This window comes from Microtus ochrogaster, chromosome 22, assembly GCF_000317375.1.
Source record: "Microtus ochrogaster isolate Prairie Vole_2 chromosome 22, MicOch1.0, whole genome shotgun sequence".
Lineage (NCBI taxonomy): Eukaryota > Metazoa > Chordata > Mammalia > Rodentia > Cricetidae > Microtus > Microtus ochrogaster.
The window spans coordinates 28,300,039-28,327,900 of record NC_022023.1 but is presented as its reverse complement, the minus strand read 5'-3'; the positions used below and the strand labels follow the sequence as shown (position 1 = coordinate 28,327,900).

At 49.0% G+C, this 27,862-nt stretch overlaps 1 protein-coding gene across 5 annotated transcripts in view; it reads left to right on the top strand.

The window, feature by feature from the left end:
• The window catches only part of Apba2 (amyloid beta precursor protein binding family A member 2), a 209,174-nt gene that overhangs the window by 32,194 nt on the left and 149,118 nt on the right, over positions 1-27,862 (top strand). For all 5 annotated transcript variants that reach the window (XM_026784301.1, XM_026784302.1, XM_013350231.2 and 2 more), the window contains exon 2: positions 13,704-13,779. The gene's annotated coding sequence lies outside the window, so the exon portion shown is untranslated. The remainder of the gene's footprint in view (positions 1-13,703; positions 13,780-27,862) is intronic.

Sequence of the window (27,862 nt, the reverse complement as noted above, 5' to 3'; positions counted from 1 at the left end):
ATCCTGTGTCTACAGAGTGGAAATGTTTCTGCCCAATGAAGGTGCCTGGGAAGGTGTTTTCCCACAGAGTGCCCTGGGGCTATGCTCAGTGCTTACACCACAAGGCCTGGGTTAGCTGAAGGATCTTCATCGTGCTTCTCTGGTGATGCTGGCTGTTTGTGAAAGGGTACTTCGCTTTCACAGGACCCACAGCCGGGTTCTAGAGCGTTCGGAAGTCCTACTGACTAAGAGAGTGATTTTTCTCTTTCCGTGTTTCCCCGTGTATTCACATCCGTGTCAAGTTCGTTTCCTGTCAGTTGTCTAACAATGTCACTTGGGGTAGTTTGTCTTCTGTAAAATGGGAGCCATTATTACCTGAAACTTAAAAATTTAACCTTTCGGAATTTAAAAGTCTTGGGTTTAGGGTAATAGCTCAGAGTCATCCAGCCTTTTCAGAAAAAAAAAAATCAGCATCACAAAATGATGTTTCACATTCTCTGCTCTGTAGAAAGAAAGAATGTTTCTATAAAACTCTAGGTTTTGTCCTAGGAAACACCGATAAATCGATACTTAAAAAGAACCTCAAGCAGAGGAGGTTTCAGTTTTGACTTCGGCAGACGCAGGCTGGCTGCAGGGTGTTCCTCTGTGGCTCTGGAGTGACCTGCAGCAGAGGTCTGGTGGGCTCCAGGGAGCCCAGGGTCCAGGAGTTTGGACTTCATCGGCTGCCTTCCTGCTCTTTGTTCAGGCTCGCAGGCGCCAGGGAAGGGCAGCTACAGCTAGCCTTGGGAAGAAGGGACGCGGCCACCAGCCTGCATCATTTTGTTCCTCCAGAAACCATCAGATTGTCACTTACCCACGCTGGGGTGAATGCCTATGGCTTGAGCTTGTCTGCCACCCTGCCTGGTAAAGATAAGATGCCCAGAGCCACTGGAGCTATTTGGGTGCACAGTGGAAGACATTTCATTTAATCCACCCTCTCTTACCCCCCAAACCATTTGCATTTCTGAATGGCACTAGCTTGTTTCCTTCGGAGCTCTGGGAAGGCTCCTCTTCTTTCTTCATTTTAACGGAGGATTTGAATGAAAATACATACTGTTGGAGTCATTTGCTAATGCTTCACATTTGAGAAAACAATAGGTAGCTGTTGCAATGGGTTCCTAACCATCTGCACACAGTACCTGGCCTTGACAGCGGTAGGTCCTTTCTCTTGCCTGAGCCCCCCTGGAGATGCTCTGATCCTAATCAGAGCAGCTGCAGCTTGGGGGAGATCACAGTAGCAGAGGGTTGGAGATGGATGCACTCCCGCACTCCCGGGATAACCACTCTACGTAATGAGGCTGAGTGGCTGCATGAGCCAGACATCACTGAGAGTCTCCAGATGGGTGCAAAGAGAGAGTGTACTATAGTAATGCACTTCTGAAATTCATTATTATATTATATATAATATATAGTGCTATATATTATATACTATAACAAGCATTCCTGAAATTCAATATAGTGATTTTTAATTTTTTTTTTTGTTTTCTGTTGCTGTAGTTATTTGTTTTCAAAGACAGGGTCTTACTCTGTAGCCCAGATGGCCCGGAAGTGGAAATCCTCCTGCTTGAGTGCTGGGATTACATGTACGCACCACCATGCCCAGTTTTTGCTTTTAGTTTTATAACAACTCTCTCTCATACTGCATTGGCTTGAGATTTTTGACTTCTCTGAAATGGGTTTGAGAGGAAATTATTTAAAGTAACATTTGTTTCTGGGTGAAACCCTGGAAGTATTTGCAGGACTCATTCTTGGGTCTCAGAGAAGCCCTCCTCCTGCTCATGGAAGAGCCAGGCTGACTGGTGGGCAGAGCAGAGGAGAGCATTTTTGTTTCTGGGATGATCCTACAGATCAAGAAGCATGGGACACTCACAGGCATGACCTTTCCTGCTTTGAACCTGAGCTATTGGAGCTGCATAGGGGTTTAAGTGTCTTTGGGCGGGGCTAGGACTGAACCTTTGCTTTGGAATCAATGTGCAGCCTATAGAGTACCTTGTTAGCCAAGCCTCACCAAGCCCCACTCCTAGCCTCTCTCATGCTTCACGGGTGTGAGTAAAAGAGTCTGGATCGGTCTGTAGAACCTTCAGCTCAAACCTCGTGATATTCCTAGGCTTTTCTTTTCTTTTCTTTCTTTCTTTCTTTCTTTCTTTCTTTCTTTCTTTCTTTCTTTCTTTTTTTCTTCCTTTCTTCCTTTCTTTTCTCAGTTGAGTGGTGGTGATGCATGCCTTTAATCCTACCACTTGGGAGGCAGAGACCTGTGGACCTTAGTGAGTTCGAGGTCAGCCTGGTCTACAAAGCGAGTTCTAGGACAGTCAAGACTGTTAGACAGAGAAACCCTTTCTCAAAAAACAAAAATAACAAAGTACTTCTCTCACACATTACATCCTGATGACCACAGTTGCCCCTCCCTCACCTCTCCTCTCCCAGAGATCCACTCCTCTTTCTCCTCTCACTATAAAAAAAGGAAAAAGGCCTCCCAGGGGTATCAACTGATCATGGCTTAACAAGTTAGACAAGACTAGGCTAGGTATATAGCTAGCCTCTTATCTAGGCTGGATGCGGCAACTCAGCAGGAGGAAAAGGGTCCTAGATCAGGCAAAGGAGTCAAAGACACCTTCACTCCCTGTATCGGCGTAAATGAATACAGACAGATTGTAATAATATATACAGCTTTAGTGGGGAATTAGACTTACAGAACCATAGGTTCCCACGGAGAACAGGAAAGCTGAAGGGGCGGCTGCACTCCTGCAATCTTTATAAGTAAAAAATATCCTCGGGGGACCCTGCCCCCTGCTAGCAAGGCGATTGGCTGGGTCTCCCCTACAACTCCCACTGTTAGGGTATCCCACAAAAACACTCAGCTACACAACCATATCATATATACAGAGGACCTAGCTCAGACTCATGCAGGGTCTGTGTTATTGCCTGGATGGCCCGGAACCAAGAGCAGGACAATCCAGAGACTCAGGATAGAACCAAACATGACTGACAAAAAAAAAGTATCAATAAAATATGATATTCTGTTGTGCTCATAGTTTGGTGCCTAGCCTAATTGTCATCAGAGTGGCTATATCCAGCAACCAATGGGAGCAGATGCAGAGACCCAGAGCCAAACACTAGGTGGAGCCAGGAGGAACCCTGCAGAAGAGGGGAGGAGGCTTGCAGGGGTCAGAGGGGTAAAGGACACTAAGAGAACTTGGCCCACAGATTCAACCTTGCAGGACTCATGAAGATTGAAGGCTATTCTTTCATTATTCTTCCTGTTCCAGGGAGACAGGAGAGGATTCTTGCAGGCCTTCGCAGAATTAGGGATCATCCTCCCAAGTTCCTGTCTTGTCTCCAGACCTTTGTGCTTGTTCCGAGATGGTACCTTAAGACCTCAGGTGTGTACTTCAGTACTACAAGGAAAAGATTAGAGGCATGGCATCGTCCCCATCTGTTCGTTTTCTTGTCACTCAGCTAATGTTTGTTGAATACCTACTGTGTGCCAGGCCCATGAGAGGCAAGCCATAGCCAGACTGCATTCTGGTACTTCATGTACATACACCAGTGCAGTCTGGGACAGGGATTGTTGAGTTTTGTTATTTTCTTAGTTAGGTTGCTTTTGCTGTGATAAAGACTATGATCACAAGCAGTGTGGGGAAGAAAGGGTTTACTTGGCTCACAGATCCAGGGTCATAGGCCATTGAGGGAAGCCAAAGTAGAAACTCAAGGCAGGAACTGAAGCTGAGGTCACAGAGGGACACTGCTTATGGATGCTCTCTGCTGCCTGTCTTATACAAGGACCACCCATCCAGGGTGGCATCCACAGTGCTCTGTCCCTCCCTTGTCAATCACCAATTGATACCACATGTCCTCACCTGCAGGCCAGTCTGATAGAGGCAGTTCCTTAATTGGAATCCCCTCTTCCTAGATGACTCTAACTTGTGTTAAATTGATTAAAACAAACAATCAAACAAACAAACAAACCATAACTAACCAGCATTCATGCATCAAGCAGAATCATCTGTGCCGGCATTTGTCTGTACTGGATATGGACACAGACTGAAGCAATAACTTCTTGACCAGAAGGGGTCGGCTTGGTCAAGTGGCTCAGTAGTTTGTTCTGCTCTCCAAAACCTCCTGCTATGGCCGCTTCAGTTTCTTGTCAATCCACAACTTCTGTGTTTAGTTGCTGGTGTTGTCTTCACAGTAGCCCGAGGAGTGGCATAGCAGGTGAGGTTCTGGTCTAGCTCATGCCTCACGGGGGGAACAGAGGACTACCATTCTCTGTGTCTTCCACCTCCAGGAACTTTTCAGGCCACGGCATCTTTGCCTGTCCATTCCTTCCTCCTGGATGCTGTAGACCATCCTCTGATGTCATCCTGGGAGTGCAGTTTTTCAAGGCAGTTTCAGGGGGAGCCATCCCTGGGAAGAACTGTGCCCTTTTGCCTCCTGGTATGTTACCACCAAGAGGTGACATGGGATAACTGGTCAACCACTAGTCTTCCCACAATAGTTTCTAGATAGAGTCAGTAAATCCTTCTGCAGTACCAGTGTATGCTGTGTGAGGTGAGGGGATAGGATTCTTTCTAATAGCAGCCACTGTCCTTGCCTGTGTGGTTTATTGCTGTTTAAAGGTAGACTGAACATAATAAGAATTGATACAGTTTATTCAACTAAATAATGATTTGGGAAGCATCAAACTGGAAGAGGCTGAATTCTACCAGGCAGTGTTTACCAAGAGGAGACCTTTCAAGAACAGACATGGAAATGATGCCTAGAAAACATTTCATTGGTTACAGCTACACAATTGCCTCACTTGATCTAGCCAATTGGAAACACTGAACTTTAGTTCAACAAATATTTATAGGTGGGAGATTACTCTTGTAGCCAGCTTGGCTACAGCTGGAATTAGCTAAAACAAAGCAGCTAGGCACACCTGTGAGGTTTGCTTTTTCTTATTTAAATCATTTAAAGTAGGAAGACTCACTTTTAATCCAGATCTTTTGAGGTAGGAAGATCCATCTTTAATCTGAACCACACCTTCTGTTGGCAGCCTATGTAAAAGACATGGAAGAAGGAAGCTTGCTTTCTTTGCCCGCTTGCTTTTACTCTTGCTTGTAAATCCATTCCTTCACTAGCATTAGAGCCTACTTCAGGATTTTTGATGCATATTGAAGACCAGAGGAGACTTCCAGTCTTATGGACTGAACAGCTACTGGATTTTTGGACCTTCTGTTGGTAGACAACCATTGTTGAACTGGCTGGACCACAGCCTGGAAGCCAGTCTAGTAAATCCCCTTTCTGTGTCTATATATAGATTCCTTCTGTCCGTTCTGTTCCTCTAGAGAACCCTGGACAATACAATAGGCAACAGCTCAGGTTAAATTGTGCTTAACATCTGCAGATCCAGCAAGGCTAAGGTCCTTGGTGGCCCCTTACTGGCTTTGCCTGCTTTGGGAAGGCTTGATCATCATTTTAACTGAATGTTGTCATTCTAACTTCTGCTGTTATTTTAAAACTAGTGAATAATTCCACCAGTTGCAACATAAAACCACCCAAGGTTTACTCTTTGTATTTGGAGTTGAAACCCCTTTGGCATATTCTGTTCTGTGACTAATGCCTGCTCTGACATCTTGGTGAACAAGGGGTTTAGTCCTCTTCTGGGCTTCAGTGACAGTCAGTCAGTGGGTTTCCTGTCATCCACCTCAGAATGTCAGTGCTGTGGAACTCTTGTGTGTGTGTGCACGTGTGCATGCGAGTGTGTGTGTGTGTGTGTGTGTGTGTGTGTGTGTTTCCTTTCTTACTGAGGAAGGCCTAGAGAGGACCCTTAGAGAAATGGCAGCTCCGGAAACAGATTTGAAGTTTCTATTATGTCTGGATTGTAAGTTACTTATTTCCTTTCTAATTGTGCTACAATCAGAGGGGCTGGGGATCCTGGGAGTTGCAGTTACCAGTCTCTGGCATGCTCTAGTTAGATGGGAGACAGGGAAGAGGTAGGGTCAGACTTGCTCCTCCTCTAGTGCTCTCCATGTTTTACTTTGTCCTTTTTGACTTCAGGAAATCACCTCGCTCTTAAGCATGGTTCATGTTCTAATAGAGTCATATTAGGTCCCTTGAAAGGAAAACAAGTTTTGAGGAATCTGTTTGTAGAAAAGCACTGCACACCGGAACCCCAGCTATGGAGGGAGGCCTTGAATAGAAGCTTTAGTCACGGATGGTGCCTTTGAGCCATCTGGGCCATGGTTTCCTCATGGTGTGTCTTGGCTCTTCTCTGGACACACTCATGTGGCGTGCATTGTGGGTGAGACACTCTGGTTTATAGGCAGGTTTTACACAGTACTCTGAATTTTCTGTCACAAACACCGGACTGCCTGTCACTTCCCCTCAGCGATTCAGCAGGGAAGGTTAGAAACCTGGTCCGGCTTTATGCTGAGATCTTTAATCCATTTGGACTTGAGTTTTGTGTATGGTGATAGATATGGGTCTATTTTCATTCTTCTACATGTTGATATCCAGTTATGCCAGCACCATTTGTTAAATATGCTTTCTTTTTTCCGTTTGATTTTTTTTTTTTTTGCTTCTTTGTCAAAAATCAGTGTTCGTAGGTATATGGATTAATATCTGGGTCTTCAATTCGGTTCCATTGGTCCTCCTGTTTTTATGCCCATACCAGGCTGTTTTCAGTACTGTAGCTCTGTAATAGAGTTTGAAGTCAGGGAATATGCTTCCCCCTGAAGTTTCTTTATTGTACAGGATTGTTTTGGCTATCCTGGGTTTTTTTTTTCTTTTCCATAAGAAGTTGAATACCGTTCTTTCAAGGTCTGTGAAGGATTTTGCTGGGCATTGCATTGAATCTGTAGATTGCTTTTGGTAAGATCGCCATTTGTTTGCACTGACTTGTGGGAAAATTTAGCTCCATCTTCCAGTGTACTGGACAGCTCACTAATTCTGTTCATTCTACACTTAGCTCCCTGAATATCATATATCACACACAATATTTCTAAAAATCAAGCTTTCTTTTTCACTGGTTTTAGGTTTGTAGAAAAAAATGGGCATCAAGTTTCTAATTTGCTGGCATCTTGTAGTGTCCCCCAGTCCCCTCTTGTAGTGTCCCCCAACCTCCTCTTATAGTGTCTCCCGGCTCTCTCTTGAAGTGTCCCCCGGCTCTCTCTTGTAGTGTCCCCCGGCTCTCTCTTGTAGTGTCCCCCGGCTCTCTCTTGTAGTGTCCCCAGCCCCTCTGTTCTTCACATCTCCCTTGGTCACACTGCCCACTGTGTTGCCTGCAGACAATGTGCTGTTTGCCTATGTCCACCCTGTACTTTGTGGTTCCCTGTTTGTGTCTCTGTGGGATTTGACAGGGTTACCAGATTAATCTGACTTTTTTATGCAGACATCTTTGCTTCACTAACTTCCTCCTGTTATAGGAATGTCCCTTGTCACATCCTTTCCCCTCTTTGCTTCCTGTGACATGGGGGAAGGGTTAGGGGGTCCTGCTGTGGTGCTGGTGGGCTGGTCCAGGGAATGATGTTCCTTGTGTCCCTCTGTCTCTCTGGCCTCAGCGTTTTCCCTGTGCTTCCCCTGGGGAACCTAGCAGAGATGGTCATTGCTTGGACTCACTTACGTTTCCCCGTATCCCTCCCTTAGCAAAGCTGACCCCACATAGGTGGTAACAGCTGCATGCATTTGCTGCACCTTTAGGAGGGAGCGGGCTAACCATAAGAGCCTCACGACCACAGGCTATCCCCATGTCTCATCTCACAGCACTGCAAGAGGTGGAAGGCGGCTCTGCCCATTCCCTGGGTGTGGGAAGTAAAGCTCAGTTAAGCAGTATGCCCAGTATCACAGAGCTGGTAAGTGGCAGAGTTAGGATTGTACCTGGGCTCTGGGGATAACCCTGTCTTCTCTGTTCAGGAATGACTAGTGACCCACTGGAATGGTGGCTGGCTATGGGTATGGGGCATGCATGACCCACACATTGCACGAGAGGAGCAGAAGCAATGTTGATGTAAGCCCCCTTCCCTTCATGTCTTCAGGACTTGGAGGATCATGGGAGACCTGAGCACTGGACCTGATCTCTGGAGGTTCCTCTTTCCCTACTTCTTTCTCTATCTTTCTTGTGTGGATGGAGCTTTTTTTTTTTTTCTCTACAAATGGGTGAGTTGGGTGGGCATGGGTGCACGGGAGCTTCAGAGACCAGACTTCCGAGAAGAAGCCGGCTGGTGGCCATAGCCAGCTGTGTCGTTCTGTGATGTCGCATGAGTGGGTGACCGTGCACCATTCTGCGTGTGAATGTGGCCACTGCGCAGAGGGAGACACACAGTTCCCCTGTGCCTCAGGAGTTCCCAAGTCACTTTAATGTTTCCGTTCCTGCCAGCGCTCTGTGAGGATGAATACACACGTGGTGGAGGGCAGGGATTTTTCGAGATTCTTTTTCAGTAGAGCTCCTCTCTTTGTTGAAACAGGAAATAGCCTGGGTGTGGGTGGCTCTGAGGAACAGGCTGTCTCCCGGCCCCACAGGGAAGCCTGGCTGTGGTAATTCAGAGAGCACAACCTGCTCCAGACCTCAGGGTCAGGCTCCAGTGTGGCTGTGGGGCCCTGGGGGCCTGTAAGGAGGTCTAGAAGGCTTTGGCTGCACCTCCAAGCTGTAGCCTGAAGGTGAGCTTTCAGGTCACACTCAAGGTTTCTGGCTCAGCTTGTCCCAGCGCAGGAATGTAGGAGGGTGTGAACATTCATCTGTAAGTGTATGGTGGGGGCTGCAGATCGAATTGTGACTGAAGCATCCCAGATTCTGAAGTTGGGCCTCCTGAGAAGCCATTGATTTTTCTGAACACTCAGTCCAGGGGTAAGCCCGTCACTGAGTCCACACTCACTGGGTCACCTGCAAGTACAGTTGTAAGTGTAGGGGTACATACCAAGGGGCACAGCAGAGGAAGAGGACTTCTGCCCCAGTGGGTGATGGCAGGGGCAAATACTGATCTTACTTTCGGAGGTGTGCAGGTATAGGTGAGTGAGCTGAGGCCCATCTGAGGCATCCATGTTTGTGTCTACCAGAAGCTGGCCTGGTATGTCTGAGGTATGGCAGTGGTCCATAGGAGTGGGGCAGGGCAAGGGACAGGAGAAAAGCCGGAGGCCATGGAGCAAGACAGAGGCTTTTCTAGGCATCCTGAGGATTTTTACTCTGGAGACAGTTGGGGTGCAACAGATGATAATGGGATACCACTTCTAGTTGAAGCTTTACTAACAGATTTAGGGAGGTATAATTTATATATTATGAAGTTCACCCCTGTGAAGTATCTAACGTGGTGGCTTTAAGTATCTTCATGACATTCATCATTCCCTAACTCCAGAGCCTTCTACCTGTGCTCAGTTCGGTGACATCCCGTAATATTACTGTACTGTCTTTAAATAGGTGTTTGGTGGGCTTTACCTCATATAGGCCTGTGACTGTCCTGCTTATACAGGGAGCGGCCATTAGTACTGGTGGGTGCACCCGAGAAGCCAGGCAGAAGGGACTGCAGGTTAGAGTCCAAGCAGGGATCGTAGGGAGAACCCCAAGAGCTGGAGGTCAAGGCCAGTGTGGGGCGGTGAGGTGAGGTCACTGGTGGAAGCCAGGTTGGCATGTGGGAAGACTGTGGAAGAAAAGTTCATCCGAAGCTGGAGCATGCCAGCTCAGGGGGAAAGGCTGGGTAGTCCAGCTGGAAGGGGGATCCTGTGGGTAGAGCAGGGTCCTGTAAGGGGAGATGAGGCCCAGTTTGGACCAGCTGAAAAACAACCACCGGTAGGCATGCCTTGGAGACGTTGGTTGAGGCGTGAACTCAGAGGCTGTGGAACAGTCGGCCTAGGTGAGTGTTGCTTGGTCCATGGTCTTATCCTTGGCACCGTGCACCTGACGTGACAGCCTACCTGAGGTAACTGCCAGTCCAAGGGCCTCAGCTCCCAGAGGTGGGCATGGCTGTCTGGAAGACAGAAGCCAGTGTTTTGAGGACTCATTGTTTCTAAGCTTTGCTTGTCTGAGGAACCAGGTGCCAGATTATCCTCAAATGCCCCCCCAAATCCATGTCTGTGCAGTGCTGGGCACTTCACTCAGTGTGCAGGGAATGTGTATGTGGAAAGTTTACACACAACTTGTGATGGTCTTTGGTTTTTCTCTCCCTTTGACCATCTTGAGGGTGTTTCTAGAAAAGGAGAATTTTCCTGTTGGCATAAAACAAAGCCCCAACTTTCTCACGAGCTGACAAAGCAGAAAAGGCAGCGGGTAGGAATGCAGCCATGTGGTGACCGTGGCTGCTCGCTCAGCCCAGGTTGCTTCCGACACAGGGTGATAGACAGAGAACACGCAGGTCCTGACTCCGTTGGGACTTGGTTCCGAGACTCTGAGTCTGTGACTGGCTGGCTTGGCAGGACAGGGTGAGAGTAGAATTCCCCCAGGCCTGTCATTCTGCGATGCACTCACTCAGGGGAGGCTCTGTCACTGCTAGCTGTCCTCACTGGGCAGGTCAGCCTGGAGCTCCCCTGAGTTAGAACCTTCCAGGCTGTTGCTTGCCCGAAAAGGTCACGCATCAGAATGAGTTTCCCCTAGTCCCACTCTCTGTTGGGTCTGGCTCCTGCCCCTCCCACCCTGCACTCCAAGCCACTCAAGGCTTCTAGGTCAACCCTTTCTTAAGTGCTTTGACACTTGGTCTGTGTGACCCTGTCACCTTCAAAGCTTTCAGAACATGGACAGTGAGATGCCCATAGTGAGGTTAAGGGTGGGGGTTGTTCACAGAAAATGTCTGGATCCCAGAACTATTTGAAAGGGACAAGGACATTTTGAAGAGATGCCCCTGTTGATGTGAGAGCTTGTGAAAGGGAGCAGTTCCTCCCGTATAGAGCCTGCTTTCTGGTGAGGGGAGGCAGGCATGGCTACCATCAATGAAAGATGGTGTATGTCGGTGCTGGGAAGTGTCATGAGGCAGCTTTAAGCTTGGAGGGAAGGCTAGGGACACAGATGGTGGGTTAAATAATGAGGTCAGAAAGCTGACACCTGCCCAGAAGCATGATGGGAGAGAATGAGGGTGTGCAAAGGCCCTGAGATCGACCCCTGCTTGTCTGTTCAAGGAAGAATAAGGAAGCCAGATAGGAAGTGGTGAGGCATCAGTGGTCCTGGGAGGTCTGTGAAGTTCAACAGTGGAGCCCGTGGAGAATTTGTGGGGGTGATGGAAGGAGATGGGTCCAGGATGTCACCGCGGCTTTGGTCTGAGTAACCAAGAACTCTCACTGTCCACTGGTCGGGAATACTTTGGTGGAGACCAGAGTGTCACCAATTCATGCAGCAAGGGCCTTAAGTTGCCTTTCAGAGTCAGAGTGAGTATGGGAGATGCTAAAAGACTCACTTGGGACCGGGATGCCCGAGGGGTTGAGTGGTGTACGGAGGAGGCTCTTGCTGGCTGCTGTGTGACTATTGGAATCTGGGTCATCTTGCTGTCCTGTATGCTTGCACCTGGTTTCCTATGCCCTGGTCCATATAATCCTGCTTGTGTCGGCTGACCCGGATGTTATCTTCTCTTGCTCCAGCAGAGTCTTCAATACTAGGTAGAGAAGGGGCTCCCTGAGCCTCCTGGAAAGGAGTTGGCTGGGTGTGGGTGTACAGAGCGTCAGGGCAGGGCTGGTAGCCAGGCTGTAGCATGTGATGTCAGCCATTGCAGGTGGTGATTCCAGGGAGAAGGGTGTCTCTGACGATCTACCTCTGCCTTTCCCAGTGGGCCGAGTCACCCCCTGACTGGTCAGGCTTGGCTGTGTCCGCTGGGTCAGCATTCATAGTGAGGGGAGCCATGGCAGCCAGTACCGAGTGCAGAGAAGTACAGGCTTGGGGTGTGGGCGCCCACCTCTTTGTTCCCGGTGCTCTGGGGGTCAGGTATGGGGGAGAGGGAAGCAGCTGGCCCTGGGAACTGAGCTCTGTTGGCTGCTTAACAATTGTGGGGATTGTAAGTGCTGCAGTGGCCTGCATTTTCTGTAAATGTCTTCCTGGGTGGGCTTGCAGAGCGGCCAGCCTGAGAAAGACGGGCAGGATGCCAAGGTGCCCATACAGGAGGGTCGTCTGCTGGGTACCGGTACATGAAGGAAGCCAAGTACCTAAGCCCTGCCCCAGGTGAGCTGCCATAGGTCACCCACCCCATCATTGGTGTGGGATAGGGAGCTACTGAGAGAACCATGGGGTCTTTGCAGCTGTCCCGGCTCCCAGGCAGCTTCCACTCTCCCACAGGGCATTTCTGAGGAAGATTGTGGATGTATTTTTAGCCTGAGGAACACACTGCAGGTGGCATTCGCAGGTTAGTAAGGACAGGTGTGCAGTGAGACAGTGACGGGTGCCCGTGTTTTAGAGACTGGCAGGCAGTTCCTGGGCTTCTGTTTAAGGATGCATGGCCAGGATCCAGGGAAGGCAGCTGCGGTCAGGGGAGACTTTTTCTATGCAGCCCCTTTTTTCCCTGAATCATATCCTGGGTGGAAGGAACCGCTTTATGAGTGTCCCACTGATCTGCACCCTACAAGCTCCACCCCAAGGGAGATCATTGCCTTCTGTTCTACCAGGTCATCATGGACCTCACTGACACAATGACCTCCTTTTCTATAGCCTCAAACCTCTCATGGACCTCAGTGCAAGTGAGGCAAGAGCCTGGGGATCGGCCTTTGCAGTGTACCACCACATGGTGGCCCACTGACGTCACACACCATGAGAGTCCCTGGGCAAAGCGGGTTTCTCATGCCCACTAGGGTGGGTCAGATGGATGGAGGGAGAGTTGATCTGGGTCTCCCCACTCTTTTTCCTTAGGCATGATAGTGGATTCCAAAAGTTGGGAGGCTCCAGCTGGGTGGCAGGCTCCAGGAGCAGGACAGAAAATCTGTCTGAAGAAGCTGTAGGAGAGAACGCAGCAGGGGCCTGCCGTAGCGCTCAAGGAAGAGTTGGTTTCCAGGCAGCTCCTCCTTTGAAAGGGCAGGGTGCGCAGGAAGGAACCGAGGGCATGTGTAGGAGGTGGTGCCAACTCAGTGTCTGGGCTGCAGAATCCTCCGAAGCTCAGGCGGGTGTGCAGGCTTCGCAGGCTCTCCCAGGAGCAGAGCTAAGACGGGGACCAAGGTGTCTGTCTTTGCGGTTCAGGGCCGAAAGAACAAGCAAGCCGCGGAGGACATGGTGTCTCTTGCTCACCTGGTGGCTCTCTTCAAGCACTGGCACTTGAGCAAGGTCACCGTTTCTTTGCAGAGTCCTTGCATTTGGAAGAAGCATATCCTTTCCATATATCACATATACCATTTTAAGAGAAGTATCTCGAATTGCACGGAGCTCTGAGCCTTGTGTAGTGTTTTGCTACTTTGGGAAAAAGCAAGCTGGGAACAGATTCCCTAATGTGTGGGGTGTATGTGTGTAGAGGGGTGTGGGGGTGTGAAGAGATAATTTTGTTTATTTCAGGGTCTTCCTGCAAAAGAGTTTGAGAAGTCTGTCCCTCACATATTCAGTGTGGCTCCGGTCTGTAGACCAGTTAGTGGTCTGTGTTGACCTTTCCGCCTGACCCTGAAGATGTCCGGAAACTCATGACCAGCTGCACTCCTCTGTATTTCCAGATGTTGCCTGTTGAGGAGAATACTTGGGTTCTGACTCTGCCCTGTGTCTGTGAGGGAGTGGGTTGCTTTCCCAGCCCACTGACTCCATGTTTGTGATCTTTCTGTTGCAGTTCTCTGGATGCTGAAGCACTGCTGAAGCTCTGCCAGGTGACCTCGTGGAGGCTGGACTTTGTGAGGAGATTGCCGGTGAGTGGGATGTGTTTTCCAACTTCCGCGTTTCCCGATGTGCCCTTGGGACAAGTCCCCATTGACATGCCTAGCCACAACCTCACCTCTCTCCAACCAAACTCTCATGTACTCATGCCGATTTCCAGTGCTGTCTGGTTTGAAACGGTAACACCTACCGTTGTCACTTGGCATCCATGGAATGGCGTCAAGGGCCTCTGTGGGTTCCTGGATCTGAGGATGCTCTAGTCCCCCATGTGAAGTGCTCAAGATTTACATGGGACATGCATACATCCTCCTTCGATGACTTCTGACACTTCATATGTTGCAACTGCTATATGAATACTTTTTTTTTATTATTTTGGGGATGGCAAGAAACATAACTGCACCCATGTTCAGTGTGGACTGGGCCGTTGTAATCCTAGTATGACATCACAAGAGCCCCAATACCGTACTGTAGGGAGACAACAGGTTAGGAAAAGGCCAGGCCATGACCATACCATTCATGTGGTCTCTGCTGTTCTCTGGAGAGTTTGGTTGGTAAAAAATGTTTTGCATCTTTAGGACTTTTGGAATAAAAACGGTTTTGATCTGTGGTTGCTTGGGTCTACAGATGTGGAACTGCACATCTGTATATGTGAAAAAGGCACAGAGAGCCAGCAATGTGTGGAGGACAAATGACCAGCAGGCTGCCAATTGTGTCCAGCCCATGGGAATGACTGTCCCTGTCTCTGCTGCCAGGGTACCCTCAATCCTCCATGATGTATTATTGGAGACCCTCCTTCCCGGACAGTGGTGATGAGCCCAGGGCATCCATCACTTTTTTCAGAGATTTTCAGGAGCTGGTAGGAAGTGGGCAGGGTCTCTGTGCCTTGTGTGGGAGTAACAGTTCTTATGTTGTTCCACACCCAGACCATTCATGGGCGACCCAGACAGCCAGCCCAAAGGTGCTGTTGTTGTGGGAAGGCTCCTTTATTAAAAAGCAGGCTGGGGGCTCTACAGAAAGTGCCAAGTGAATGGTGCAGGATCCCTGGGCTGGTCTGAGGGACCTCCAACCATGGTTGGATGTGAAGATGTGTCATCTCAAGGGCATCTCCTGCTGGGGAGTTAGGGTGGCCAGCTCTGCACGGTTCTAGCAGGGTGGTTTAAACAGCATGAGTTTGTAGTCTCTCAGTTTTGGAGGATTGAAATTTAAGACCAAGGTGCTAGTCTGGTGGTTCTTTTGAGGGCTCTCCAGGAAAGGGCTGGTGGCTTGCTCAGTTCCTAGACTACATCTACCTTTTGGGGAGTGTCTTGACCTGCCCCAGGTCAGCCTGCTCTTGTCTGTGTACTGTCTTCCCTGCACCACATGATACTCTTGGTCAACAATGAGACACACACACACACAATTGGAGTGGACCTGGTGAATTTCTACAGCCTAGTGACCTTGCCTGGGCTGTCATGCTGTCACAGCACAGTGTCCATCCACCTGTATGCAGGGTACACTGCCAGCCGTATGAGAGGGCAGATGCAGTGACTTGGTGATGACCGGTGCTGCTGTTTGGTTCCAGGGTGTCCTGGATTTTAATGTTATACACTGGATCGCTGGGGTGGTTCCATCATGAAGTTGTGGAAGCTTTAAGAGATGGAACTTCGTGGGAGGGCCTTCAGGTCATTGGAAGTGTGTTCTAGAAGGGACAGTGGTACCCAAACCCTTCTGCCTCTTCTTCCTCCTGTGTTCCCACAAGACGAATAGCTGTGTTCCACCATGTCCTTTCTGTCATGATGGCTTACATTGTCACAGGCCTAGAAGCAATAGGGCGACCAACTGTGGACTACAGTCTCCAAAACTGTGAGCCCAAATAAACCTTTCCTCTTTATAAGCTGGTCATCTCAAGCATTTTGTTATAGTAGTAAAGCTGGATAACAAAATATGGTTTACTATGTATTGGCTTATATAGTTTTGTAGCATGATTAATAAAAACTCAGAGAGAGATACTGGAGTTCAACCTAAAGATCAGGAAAGTGAAGCAGCCAAGCCACTAGAGAGCTCTTACTTCTATGAAATCTTCAGAATGAAAGAGAGTGAGTACCTGTCTCATCCAGCCTTATATTCATCTCTAGTGCTGGGATTAAAGGCGTGCACCACCACCATCTGGCCTCTGTGGCTAACTAGTGTGGCTGTTGGGATTAAAGGTGTGTGCCAGCACTTCCAGGCCTGTATGGCTGACCAGTGTGGCTGTTTTGCATTCTGATCTTCAGGCAAGCTTTATTTATTAAAATATAAATGAAATACCACTACATTATTTACACCCACATTTCTGAAAAATGTGTGTGCCATTTGTGTGTGTGTGTGCGCGCGCGTGTATGCATGTGTGTGTGTGTTGGATAGGAGTAAACCCAAGGCCTCTATGCATTAGGTTTCTTTTCTGCTGTTCAGGCATATTCCAGCCCTACACTTCAATGACCCATTGTGGCAAAGAAGATTTTAATGCATAGCTTCCCCGTCTTGGAGCTCTACCATCTAACCAATACATCTCTATAGTCAACTTCCTAATGCCAGTCAGGACAGTCAGTGCCATGCTGCAGTCATAAACATCTCCCAGATGTGAGGGGTAGGCAGCCATTGTTGATTACCCTTCCGCCTGCCCTGGTCCCTGGATTTTCCAGACTGAGTAAGTCTTCCCAACAGCTCGGATGGTTGTACGAATTCTGAGCAGTGTTTTCTAACGGGATGGGTATACTTTAGACATAACGTTATTGCACTCTTACAGGGCATGGGGTAGACTAAACACAAGCTTTGCGTGTCCTGGGGAATGACATTTGCTCCACTGGAGTGATCTGGAGCTGAGCCAGTGTTGCTGGGTATATGTCAGAGGAGGAAGGACAGCCTCCTGCCCTGGGCGCAGGGCAGGGACAGACAAGGATGGTGGCTGGCAGTGGATCTGGTGAGGGGAAGTGGGGCTGAGGCCCTCAGCACTGAGAATGCGGATTTCCTGCTCTTCCCTGACAGTGTCCTCTCCCCTGAGTGCCTTCGTCCACAGGGCATCACATCGAGGCTTCCCAGCAGCAGGGCCCCCTGGCCCTTGCTCAACCCTGCTGTGCCAAGACCTTGGGCTTTGTTCTTTGGTGGTTTTGGAGGTGACTGGGGAGGGGGGTGCTTTTCTCTCTTCCCCCCATGCAGGGGTCATCACCCTGTGTGGCTGCTGCGGCTGCTGCTTGCTGCTTTGGTACCCTGTTAAGGGAGACCTGCAATTCAAAAGAAGACACAGAGAGGTGTCAGCTGCCCCTTCCTGAAAACCAGAAGTCAACGTGGCCACTTCTGGTTTGCTCCACCCCTTCACCCTTCATGAGTGAGACCACCTAGATACGCTGTGCACCACATCTGTCCCCACCTCCTTGGTGCCCAGGAACTTTGAGAGCTAGTCATCCCTGTTGCACCAGGAATGTGCTATTACTGGTAGGATTTTTAAATGGGGGGGGGAATACACATAATACAAAAATTTACCATTAGCCATCTTAATAAAATGTATTTTATTTACTTGGTGTTTATATGTATGGGTGTTATGTATATGTGTGTATGTGGTGTGCATACCTCTTTAGTCCAGAGGTTTGGGTGTCCTCCTCAATGGCCCTCCATCTTAACTTTTGAGGGCAAGTCCCCAACTGAACCTGATTGATCACTGATTTGGTTAGCCTAACTGGCTTCCTGCTTCTGCTTTTCAGGGCTGGGATCACAGGTGTATCCTGCCGTATCCTGGGTCTCATGTCAGTGCTGGGATCCAAACTCAGCATCTGTGCTGACTGAGCCATACTCAGCGCCTTAACTTTATTTTTAAAACTGATACATAAATGTAAAACTTGTGTATATTTATGGCGGTTGCATGATATTTTGATAAGTTGTATATAACATAATGTTCAAGCTAGGGTAAACATCTATCTCTTTAAACGTTTGTGCTTTTTATGGTATTCTTGTAGCTTTTTTTAAAATATAGTTTTGTAGTGTGTATATGTGTAGGTCAGAGAGCAGGGTTTGAACTCAGGTGGTCAGGCTTGGTAGCAAGTTCCTTACTCTGCTGGTCTATGCGGCAGGCCCTCTTGTAGCTATTTGGAACACACAGTCCTTTACTGTCCTCATCTTGTGCCCACAGCATGCTCCTGATTGGTGCACCTGCCTCTGGGGACCATGGTTCTATTCTCAGCTTCCCTGGGATCAGCTCCTTAAATTCTCCATGTGAGCCACTTCAGGCAGTGCTTGTCTTTACGCAGCTGGCTTACTTCCGTTAGCAGAATGATGTCCAGTGGTGTCCACACTGTCTCAAGTAACGGGAATCCATTAAATTTTATGGTAGCTGATTGCTGTCTGTTCTGGTTTGTTTTCTGTTGCTGTGGTAAACAGCATGACCCAAAGCAACCTGGGGAGGAAAGAGGTTGTTTCAGCTTACAGGTTGTGGTCTGTCATGGAGGGAAGTCAGGATGGGAACGCAAGGCAGGAATCTGAAGGCAGGGACTGAATCAGAGACCATGGAAGAACCTGCTTACTGTCTCCCTCCCAGCCTCAGGCTCATCTACTTTTCTTATACAGTTCAAGACTGAGGGCTCCCCCCCCACACACACATACTAGGTCTCATTGGCATGCAGCTGTTTTCTTGTCTTTGACGCAGCCAACGATGCACTTAGCTGAGGTTGGTGAAGTCCTCAGTCTTGGACTTGAAACTTCTTTTTTTTTAAAAAAAAATATTTATTTATTTATTATGTATACAATATTCTGTCTGTGTGTATGTCTGCAGGCTGGAAGAGGGCACCAGACCTCATTCCAGATGGTTGTGAGCCACCATGTGGTTGCCGGGAATTGAACTCAGGACCTTTGGAAGAGCAGGCAACGCTCTTAACCACTGAGCCATCTCTCCAGCCCGGACTTGGAACTTCTAAACCCATGGTCTAAATAAACCTCCTTTCTCTGTAAAGTATTAAGTCTTAATATAAGACTTAATATATAAGTCTTAAGTATTTTGTTGCGTTAGTAGAAAGAGAACTAAGGCAGCCTTTGGGTGAGGGGTTCTCAGAGTTCTCAGGGAGAGGAAGAATCAGCCTGCAATCACCATTTCAAACTCAGGGCTATGATATCGGGCTTCTCATTGGGTGTGTTGACCTGTCCTTAGAAAATGTTCTTGTAGTGATGCTGAAGCCAGGGCCCCCTGTAGCATCCAAGTTGCCTGATTGCCGCAGGAGAAAGTGGCTTTTCTGTGCTTGCTCCTAGATTTGGGGCTCTTATCCTTTCTCTGTACAAAACTTCCATCCACCATGGTCTACAGCCCCCCTGCCTTGCTTTGGGGATTGCAGTGTGGGGTGCCCACTCATCCAGAAAAGCAGACTCGCCCCCATTCCCACATCTTGGTGATTTGGTTCTCACAAACAGGTTTTAAGTGGTTGCCATCTGTTCTCCTCTTAATTATTTTTCCTAATTCCATCAAAGGGAGGAGGAAGGACATTTTCCCCGAAGTCCAGATCTCACCGAGGAAGCGTGGCTCTGCCGCCCACCAGGGTGGAGGAACACAACGCCATCCCTGAGGGTAAGGAGGCAGAGGGTGATGCTGGCCCCTTTCAACAGGGCCATGCCCCTGCCTGATGTTCATTCAGTAGTGCAGTGGCAGGAGCCTCCAGGCCTCAGCCTCACACTCCTGACAGATCCCTGCCCCCTGCTCTGTGGTGGCAGAGACTGGACGGAGCTTCTGTGGTTGACCAGGGCCAGCCAGTCACTGGTGGAACGTAGTGCTGGCAGATGCCACGTTGAGAACTTTACTGGAAAAGTCCCTCCTGCTGGTGCATCCACTGGCCTGGTGTAACTTGTCACTGTCCAATACTGCTTTTTGCCCTATGTTGTATTTTATTTTGCCCTATGTTGTATTTTATTTATCACCCACTAGGCTGGATACTAACAGAGCAGTGAGGCCCTTTCCCACTCCACCGTCCCTCAGCATGTGTCCTGCAGATGCATTTCTTCCCCTACCAGGGAAGTCAGACGGGCTTTGGAGCTTTTTGCTATGCTGAGGCAATGAGAGTCTCAGCTGCTTCCCAGTGAGGTGGTGGTGGGGGGTGTTATCCAGTGATGTGTTGGCTGATTGCAGAGACCTCCAAGTCTCCTGCCTAGCTACAGCCTGCCCTGCCCTGGAATGCAGCGATGGGGGAGGGCTGTGCACGCCCCTCCCTCCTCAACTGCTCCCCTTCTTGTCATCAGACCTGCACCTGCTCATCCCTTCTTACCAGTGCCAGTAGATGAGCCTGAGGGGTGCAGTGTCTTTAGAAAAGGCAGTCTGGCAGCTGATGACCATGGTGACACTTTGAGCATCCAACAGGTGCTCAATTCTGACTTCTCCTGGAGGAGATGCCCTGGAGATGATCTTGCCGAGAACATACTCAATCTGGTGTCCATGCTTGCTCTGTCCAACCCAGATACCCCAACAGCCTCTTGGCTGGCCCTTTGAGATGTCCCCAGGGAGAATTCTGTGACCACACATGGTTTATCCCTGGGCAGAATCTCTTTAGCTTTTCAGGGTATAACTGGATGCCACTTCCCATTTCTGGATACTCAGGAGATTTAAGAGTGGGCCACGAGACATTGGGGATTTAGCATCTGGCTACCACTTCTAGAGTCTGACTCAGGAGGCAAAGCAAAGCCCTGGTCTCCTCCTTGGGCCATTGGCCTTCTTGCTGATCTCTAGGCTAGGATATTCAAAAAGCCAGTCTGGGACATCTGCCCTTTGGTGCTCATTGCCTCTGCTGGCCAGGTCAGTATCCTGGGCCACAGTGACCACTGTGTCCCACCTCATGACCTCCCAGGAGAAACTGCCTGAGCTGTCTGTTCTGTAATTCCCAGACCCCCAAGAATGGGAGGTTATGGAGTTCTACAACCAGCCCCGCATTTTTCTGGGGGAAGGCTTGATAGAGTGACCTGGCTTTCCCGTCCCCTGTGTCCTGGCACTCAGATTTGAAGGCTATAACCCCCAGTCATTCTGGTGTGGCCTTGTTTCCTTCAGCACGTGACTGGAGAGCCAGCCTCGCTTCATGGAAGCGGGACATGGTATCGCATCTAGATTCACTGCTGGGCTCCCTAGGCTCAGGAACCATTTCTCCTCAGCGGTGGCCTGGAGGGTCCTTTCAGTTCAGCGGTGTCTGTGAGTGAACTGGGGCGTTGTCTGCATCGGGCTTAGAGATGGGAACATTTTAGTTCTGTTTGAATTACCAGCAATTGAAAATAATAATGTCAGCCTTGGCTGTATATATTCGAGATTCTATTTGTATCTTCGGAAGCAACCACACAGTATGTATTTTGGGATGTTATGCTCAAACGTGCAGATGCTCATGTAGAGGAAGTCTCCGTGGGAGAGCCTCTGTGCTGGCAAAGGGGTATCTGGGACAGGTCTACATCTGGCCCTTCCGCACCTGACTCCAGGGTCTCAACATATTTGTAGGGAGCAGCCATGGAACCCAGCCTCCTCTCCCAGTTTAGCAGTTGGCTCTTGCTCATCCTCAGTGCCCAGGATGGCCTGCAGATGCCTGAAGCCACCGACTGTGCTACCTGCTCGAAGCTGAGTGAGGTACCTATTAGGCACAGTAGGAGACCAACAGTAATGAATAACCCATACATTACAGCAGTTCATTCACAGTCTCTGAAGTGTTCATTTCTGGGGTTTTCTTAGTTGATATTTGTGGGTGGCAGTTGACTATGGGTAAGTGGACTTAAAAAGTAATGTCTCTAAAGAGCAGGGGCTGGAGCACAGGGCCGTCAAATTCCAGGAACAGAGCCACTGGTCAGATGTACAGCTGACCTGGGGTTCCAGTCACTATCCGACTCTGGTGCCAGTCTGTGGCATGGGGCAGGATGGGTGCAGGCAGGGTGGGTCCTTGAGACTGTGTTCACACTTGTCCACAGTTGCCCACACTTGCAATGGACTCCAGAGCCACTGCTGCCTGCAGATGGGTCAGCTTCCCCTGGAGTGTTTCCATACTGTCTAGCGTCTCTATTCCTAGGGCAGTGCCTGGCTGTGGGGACAGCCTCCCCCCCCAGGATTTCTAAGTTGGGGTATATGGAGCATCCTGAGATCCGTGTGTATCTGCCCCTCCTCATGCTGCCCCCATCATCATCTCAGAGGCACACTGAGCTTTGCCACAGTGACACAGGGTGGCGCAGCCTCCCTCAGGGTTGCGAATGGAAGCTTGGGTCCTGGTGTGGTAGCGTTAGAAGTGGGATGATGTCTGAGGGGTGGGTTCTAGTGGAAGATGGTGAGGTTGTTGGGGGTGTGTCCTCAAAAAGGATTAGGGACTGAAGAAACAAGTGAGGGCCTAAGAGTGAGTGGTGCTGAGGATGTAAGTTCAATTCCCAGCACCCGCTGTAGGGGACTCACAGCCACGTGTAACTTCAGCTCCAAGGAATCCAAGGCAGACTTCTGACCGCAGCAGGCAGCTCACCCGTCAGTTCTCTCAGGAGCCAGTCCTTAGGCAAAGAGTTACTCTGGTTCCTGCTTCCTAACTTCTGTCCTTGCCAAGTGAACTCCCCTTCTCCGGTACACACCTTCTCCAAAGGTCGACCAACGGACTGGCTGGTTGCAGACTAGTTTTAAGCTATGAACTAAATTAACCTTTTATTCACCATAAAAGTTTCAAGCCTCTGTTATTTGGTTGTAGCAACAGACAAAGACTAATAACATACTTGAGACTCACCAAGACGCCCTTCAAGTAAATAATCCTACCCTATTACACATGTACTTTGTCTTTCTCAGTCTGGTTTGTTTTGATTAATATGACCATCTCTAGTTATGTTCATGTTCTAGGGACAATTCTTTTTTTTTTTTTCTTTTCTGGCAAGTCGGTGCAGCCACAATCAAGGTCAGTATGGAAGGCTAAAAATGGAAATGCCACTCAAGTCGGCTGTTCCTCTCTGTGTGCCTCTGAGTTAGCACATCACAGAGACTCTTGTGGGTCATTGCTTCAGGACTCACACAGAAGAGTCAGGAAGCAGCCCACTGCCCATCAGTAGAGGAACACATCCGCTGTAGTACCTGCATACAGTGCTTTTGTCCCTTTTATCAACGTTGGCCACACCCCGCTAAGCCAATGGGGGCTGTGTTATGTCATCTTAACCAAGGTCTGCTCCTAGGGAAGAGGTGGAGTCAGCTGCTGTCTTGTCATACCAGGCGAGCAGAAACTCCTCCCTACTTGCTTGGCTCCAGAGTGTTGCCTGCACCTCTCCTGCTTTCCCTCTTTCCTGAAGTGTTGGGCACAAATCGTCAGGCATCTTAGAAACCCCACTCCAGGGGTCCAAAGCCCACATGCCACCTGCTGCTACTTGAAGAGAGTGTGTTTGGGGGGTGAGGGTGCCATTGTTGGTCTTCTAGGATACAGCAAGGCGTTGCACACATGCTCCCCTTGTGACCATTATTGTAAAAGAAAAGGGGCACCTGGGTGTGGTGGTGCACATCTTTATTCCTTGGGAGGCAGAAGTAGGTGGATTTCTGTGGGTTTGAGGCTATCCTGGCCTACAAAGAAAGTTCCAGGACAGCCAGGACTAATAGATACACAGAGAAACCCTGTTTTGAAAAATGAAAGAAAGAAAGAGAGAAAGAAAGAAAGGAAAAAGAAAGAAAAGGGGCATTTTCCTTTTTCCTGAAGGTGAACTGGGTCAAGAGATTTATTTTTTTTCTGCATCGATGCGTTTCTTTGAATTCTCATGTATGACTGATAGTCCCTGGAGCACAGGTGTCTCTAAGGAGGTCAAGAGCCTGAAGAGGCCTGGCCCTGGGCTCCTGCCACCTGGTGCATCTGCCCCAGTCCTCTCTGCCCTGCTTATCCCTGCTGTTGGGCCAAGTCCTGCCCAGATGGTGACAAGAACCAGTCTGGTCATGTGTGGATGGGAAAGTTAGCCAACAGCTTGGGGTCTAGAGGGCTTTTCCATGTCCTGGGGGGCGGGGTTCTAGGGCTGGAAGGGCCATGGGCTTGAGCACCCACAGATTCTGCTATCATCAGGTGGCCTATAATTAATCCCCCAAGTATACAGTTGATGACCACATATTACTGAGAGGCTGAGGGAGACAGGAAAATAGGCCCTAAAGATGCTGACCCTGGAAATACAAGTCTGTTCCTTTATTCATGGCCCCAAAGACTCTACTGATGTCACAGTTAGGGTTTTGCGGTGGAGAAGTTATCCTTCATTATCTGGGTGGGCATATGTTATCGTAACTGTGTTAGTTAGCGTTGTGTTACTGTATAGAGCAGGCTGAACCTCAGTGTGGCATCAGGACTGATCAATGGCTCCTCCCACCTTGGGTCTTGCACTGTTGGCCTCTATTCATGAATAGCTGTGACTTCTTGTGGGCCCCAGTTCCTCTACCTGCACCCAGTCACAGTCATAGCCACTCACAGCTTTTGGGAGATACAGGCTTATACCTGAGCTCTTCTGAAACACTAATCCCTGGGAAATACTTGATGGACTTGGGGCAGCTCTATGGAGGCAGCTGAACCCCATCCTGGGAGTGAACAGTGGGTCTGCTCTCCTGTGTGGTTGAGCGCGGTAAGCTGTGTGGTCCAGTCCCAAGCCAGCTGATTCAACTATTCATCAGCCCACTGTGTCCTGCTGTGGGGCAGATGGACCAAGATTCTAGAGAGATTTCCCCAGGTGTCTCCTCCCACACTCAGGGATGAGGTTGTTGCCCCCAGGCTGTGCTCCTGTTGGCCGGTTCATTTCTTACGCATACCTCCAAATTGGGCTAGGCATGGTTGGGCTGGTATCCTGTTGCCCATCGTGAGGAATGGAAGTTGGAGTGCCAGGTCTCCTGGGCTGTCATCATGGCAATGAGCCTTAAAATCAGGGGTGCTGCCAGGCATTGGTGGCACATGCATTTAATCCCAGCACTCAGAGGCAGAGGTAGGCATCTGTGAGTTCGAGGCCAGCCTGGTCTACAGAACAAGTTCTAGAACAGGATCCAAAGCTACACAGAGAAACTCTCTCAAAACACTCCTCTCCCCCAAAAATCAGGGGTGCTGCTCTGCTCTTTGACCTTGCAGGAAGCACCTGAAGGCAGAAACCATGTTGCAGGGCTCACTGGGTTGGGTTAGCTTCCTGTTGGAGGCCAGGCCTGTGTACCCTAACCTGTTCCTAGGCTCCCCCTAAATCTCTGGTTTTGGAAGTGGAGAGTCTGCTGGCAGCTTATTAGTAGGTAAGGCAGCTTTTCAAGGAACACTGAGGAACTGAAAGTGTAATTTTGACTCCTCCTGGGAAGCCCCATCCTCTGCTGGAAACAAGGGGGTGGGGATCCCGCACCACAGAGAGGTGACAGCAAGGTGGGTTAATGCCAGTGCGGTGTATCTGCATCTGCTGTCATTGACTTCTCCAGAGCGTGCAGACAGAGGCTGGTGCCTGGGGAAGGGTCTGACTCACAGGGCTCTGAACTTTGCAAGCTCCGAGGAGCCTTCAGCCCTCCAAGCTTCCCTGGCTTCTCTATCTGTGCTATGCCCAGGGAAGGTTAATAATCCGCCCCCTTCCCTTCTCCTTATCTCCTCTCTCCCTTTCTTTGCTCGCTCCCTCTCTATTTGGTGACCCAACTGTACAGGTCCTCTTGCTGATGTTGGCTGGAATAAATGTGAATGAAGTCTGGATGTGGCTGTGCAGCCCTCAGCATCTGTGTGGTAAAGTGCGTTTCAAAGCGGAAGCTGAAGAAACTGTGTGGTGTTGGACACCCTAGATCAAGTAAAGTGGCTTTTCAAGAAGCTGACGTCTGAGGATCAGGGAGGTTTAAGTATGGCATGAGGAAGGACCCAAGCCTGCAGCTTGGATGTCCTCGCTTGAGGGTACATGACAGATAAGAGGCAACGTGGAGATGGTTTGGTTTCAGTCTTGCTTCTTGTTTCTTGTTCATGTGAGGAGAGGAGACAGAGAAGGGGGCAGAGAGGATGGCTGAGCTACGTGGTAGGTGTCCCAGGATGGTAGGTACCCCAATAAGTCGCCTGCTCATTTGCTCTGGATCAAAAGAGCTGCCCTCTCCACAAAGTGCCTGTATGCCTGCTTGTGTGTATCTGTGTGTGAGTTTGCGTGTGTGTGCCTGTGTGTTTGAACACGCCCGTGTGTATTTGTGTGTGTTTGTATGTACCTGTACATGTCTCTGTGTATCTATATATGTCTCTGTGTGTATTTGTGTGTGTGCCTGTGTTTCTATATGTATGCTTATGTGTTTCTATGTGTGCACCTGTGTGTATCTGTACATGTCTGTGTATGTGTGCACCTGTGTGTGTATCTCTGTGCCTCAGGCAGGGGAATGCCTGTGAGCGTAGAGCTCTCAGACAACTCTGAGAAGGCAGTGAATCAGGGCAGACCAACTTCAGGGACCGGGGCATCTGCAGAGGCTTGGGAGCTGTTCCAGCATGTGTGGGCAGGTATGTGAGGTCGCCAGTCACAGAGGGAAAGTGCTGCCTTTTGGGAGGCCTCCCGTTCCTTTGGTCACTGTTGATGAAGTTTTCACCTTAGAACACTTTTAGATGTGAGGAGAGTTTGCAGTGCTGGTAAAATAGCTCAGAGAAACACCGTCCCCAGCCATGGTTCCCCCAGCATCTGATGCCACAGTGAGCCGGTTGCCACAACCATGGAACCCACATGGATCAGCGGCAGATTTTAGACTTTCTTTGTTTCTGATGATCTGGGCAGACACTCATGGATTCCTGGTTTTGCTGTTGTGTTTTGCATCATAGCCCTCTGTATCCCTGGATACCACATCTATGGATTCAACCACCTGTGATTGACAGCACTTAGGAAGACAGCATCTGTGCTGCACACGCACGGCATTGTCTCCTGTCACTCACTGTGTTCTCAGCCACTCAGCATCTACGTTGCATTAGGGATTATGAATCCGCTGGAGTGACTGAAAGCTCACAGGATGGTGCACACAGGTTCTGTGCAGTCAGCGCGGGGTTGTAAGTGAAGGACTCATGCTTCCTATGACTGTTGTATACAAGGCATTCTGGGTGAGCCCGGTGGGGGTCAGGGGCCTCCATGCCACAGTATTGATTTTTCTGATCAAATTGTTCAGAAATACTAGAAGTTCGGGCTACCTTCTGGACCACTTTGACAAACCACTGCCTTCTCATGGTTTAAGCATTTTTTGTTTAATGAAAGATTTATTTATTTTATATGTGTGGATATTTTACTGTGTGTGGATGTGTGTGTCTGTGTTGTGTGCATTCCATATGTCTATATAATACTCAAGGAAATAAGAAGAGGGTAATGAATCCCCTTGAACTGGAGTTACAGATGGTTATGAGCTACCACACAGGTATTGGGGACTGAACCTGGGTCCTTTGGAAGAGTACCAGTGCCCTTAACTACTGATCCATCTCTCTGGCCCTTGGTGATTTCTTATGTTTGGGGACAAGATATTTCAGTCTTATCTTGTACAGCGTGTTCATGAGGCCAACCACTACCTCAAAATACAAAGGGAAAAAGTGGCTATGCATATAGTTTGGTAATAAATCACTAGCCTACCATGCTTAAGACCCTTGATTCAATTCTTAGTGCCATAAATAAATAAATAAACCAAACAAAAAGCAGTCTGCATGCTAAGTGTGTTTATTGTTACCAAGACACCACTGCTCTGGGCTTTTCCCCTTCAAATCTAGGTCACATCTGTGTGTTCAGACCTATGTGGCCATGCATAGGTACCTTGGCTCTTTGAAGGCTGGTCAAAGTCACAATCACCCGTGAGGGTTCTGTGTGTCTGTCATCAGTGTGGAAAGGAATACTGGCACCACCTGACCCTTAGACAGGAACAAAGGACCTGGCTGAAAATATATTATCCAAGTATGAAAAAATGGAATGATGGGAATTATCTGGTCACTTACCAGTGAGCTTGAAAAATAAGGCATGGACAGACACAGTTCAGTCCTCCACAAATGTGACTCCTGGCTGGCAATTAAACCCCTGAGCTGAAGTTGTTATTGATCGCTGAGGTGAGCTGTGTTGTCATGGTGACTGTTGCTTACTCTGGGTGAGCTGCTGTGATATTGTCATGCTGTCAGGCATTCTCGGTGTTATATTGTCACCCTGACTGTTGATTATGCATTCTCGGTGTTATATTGTCAC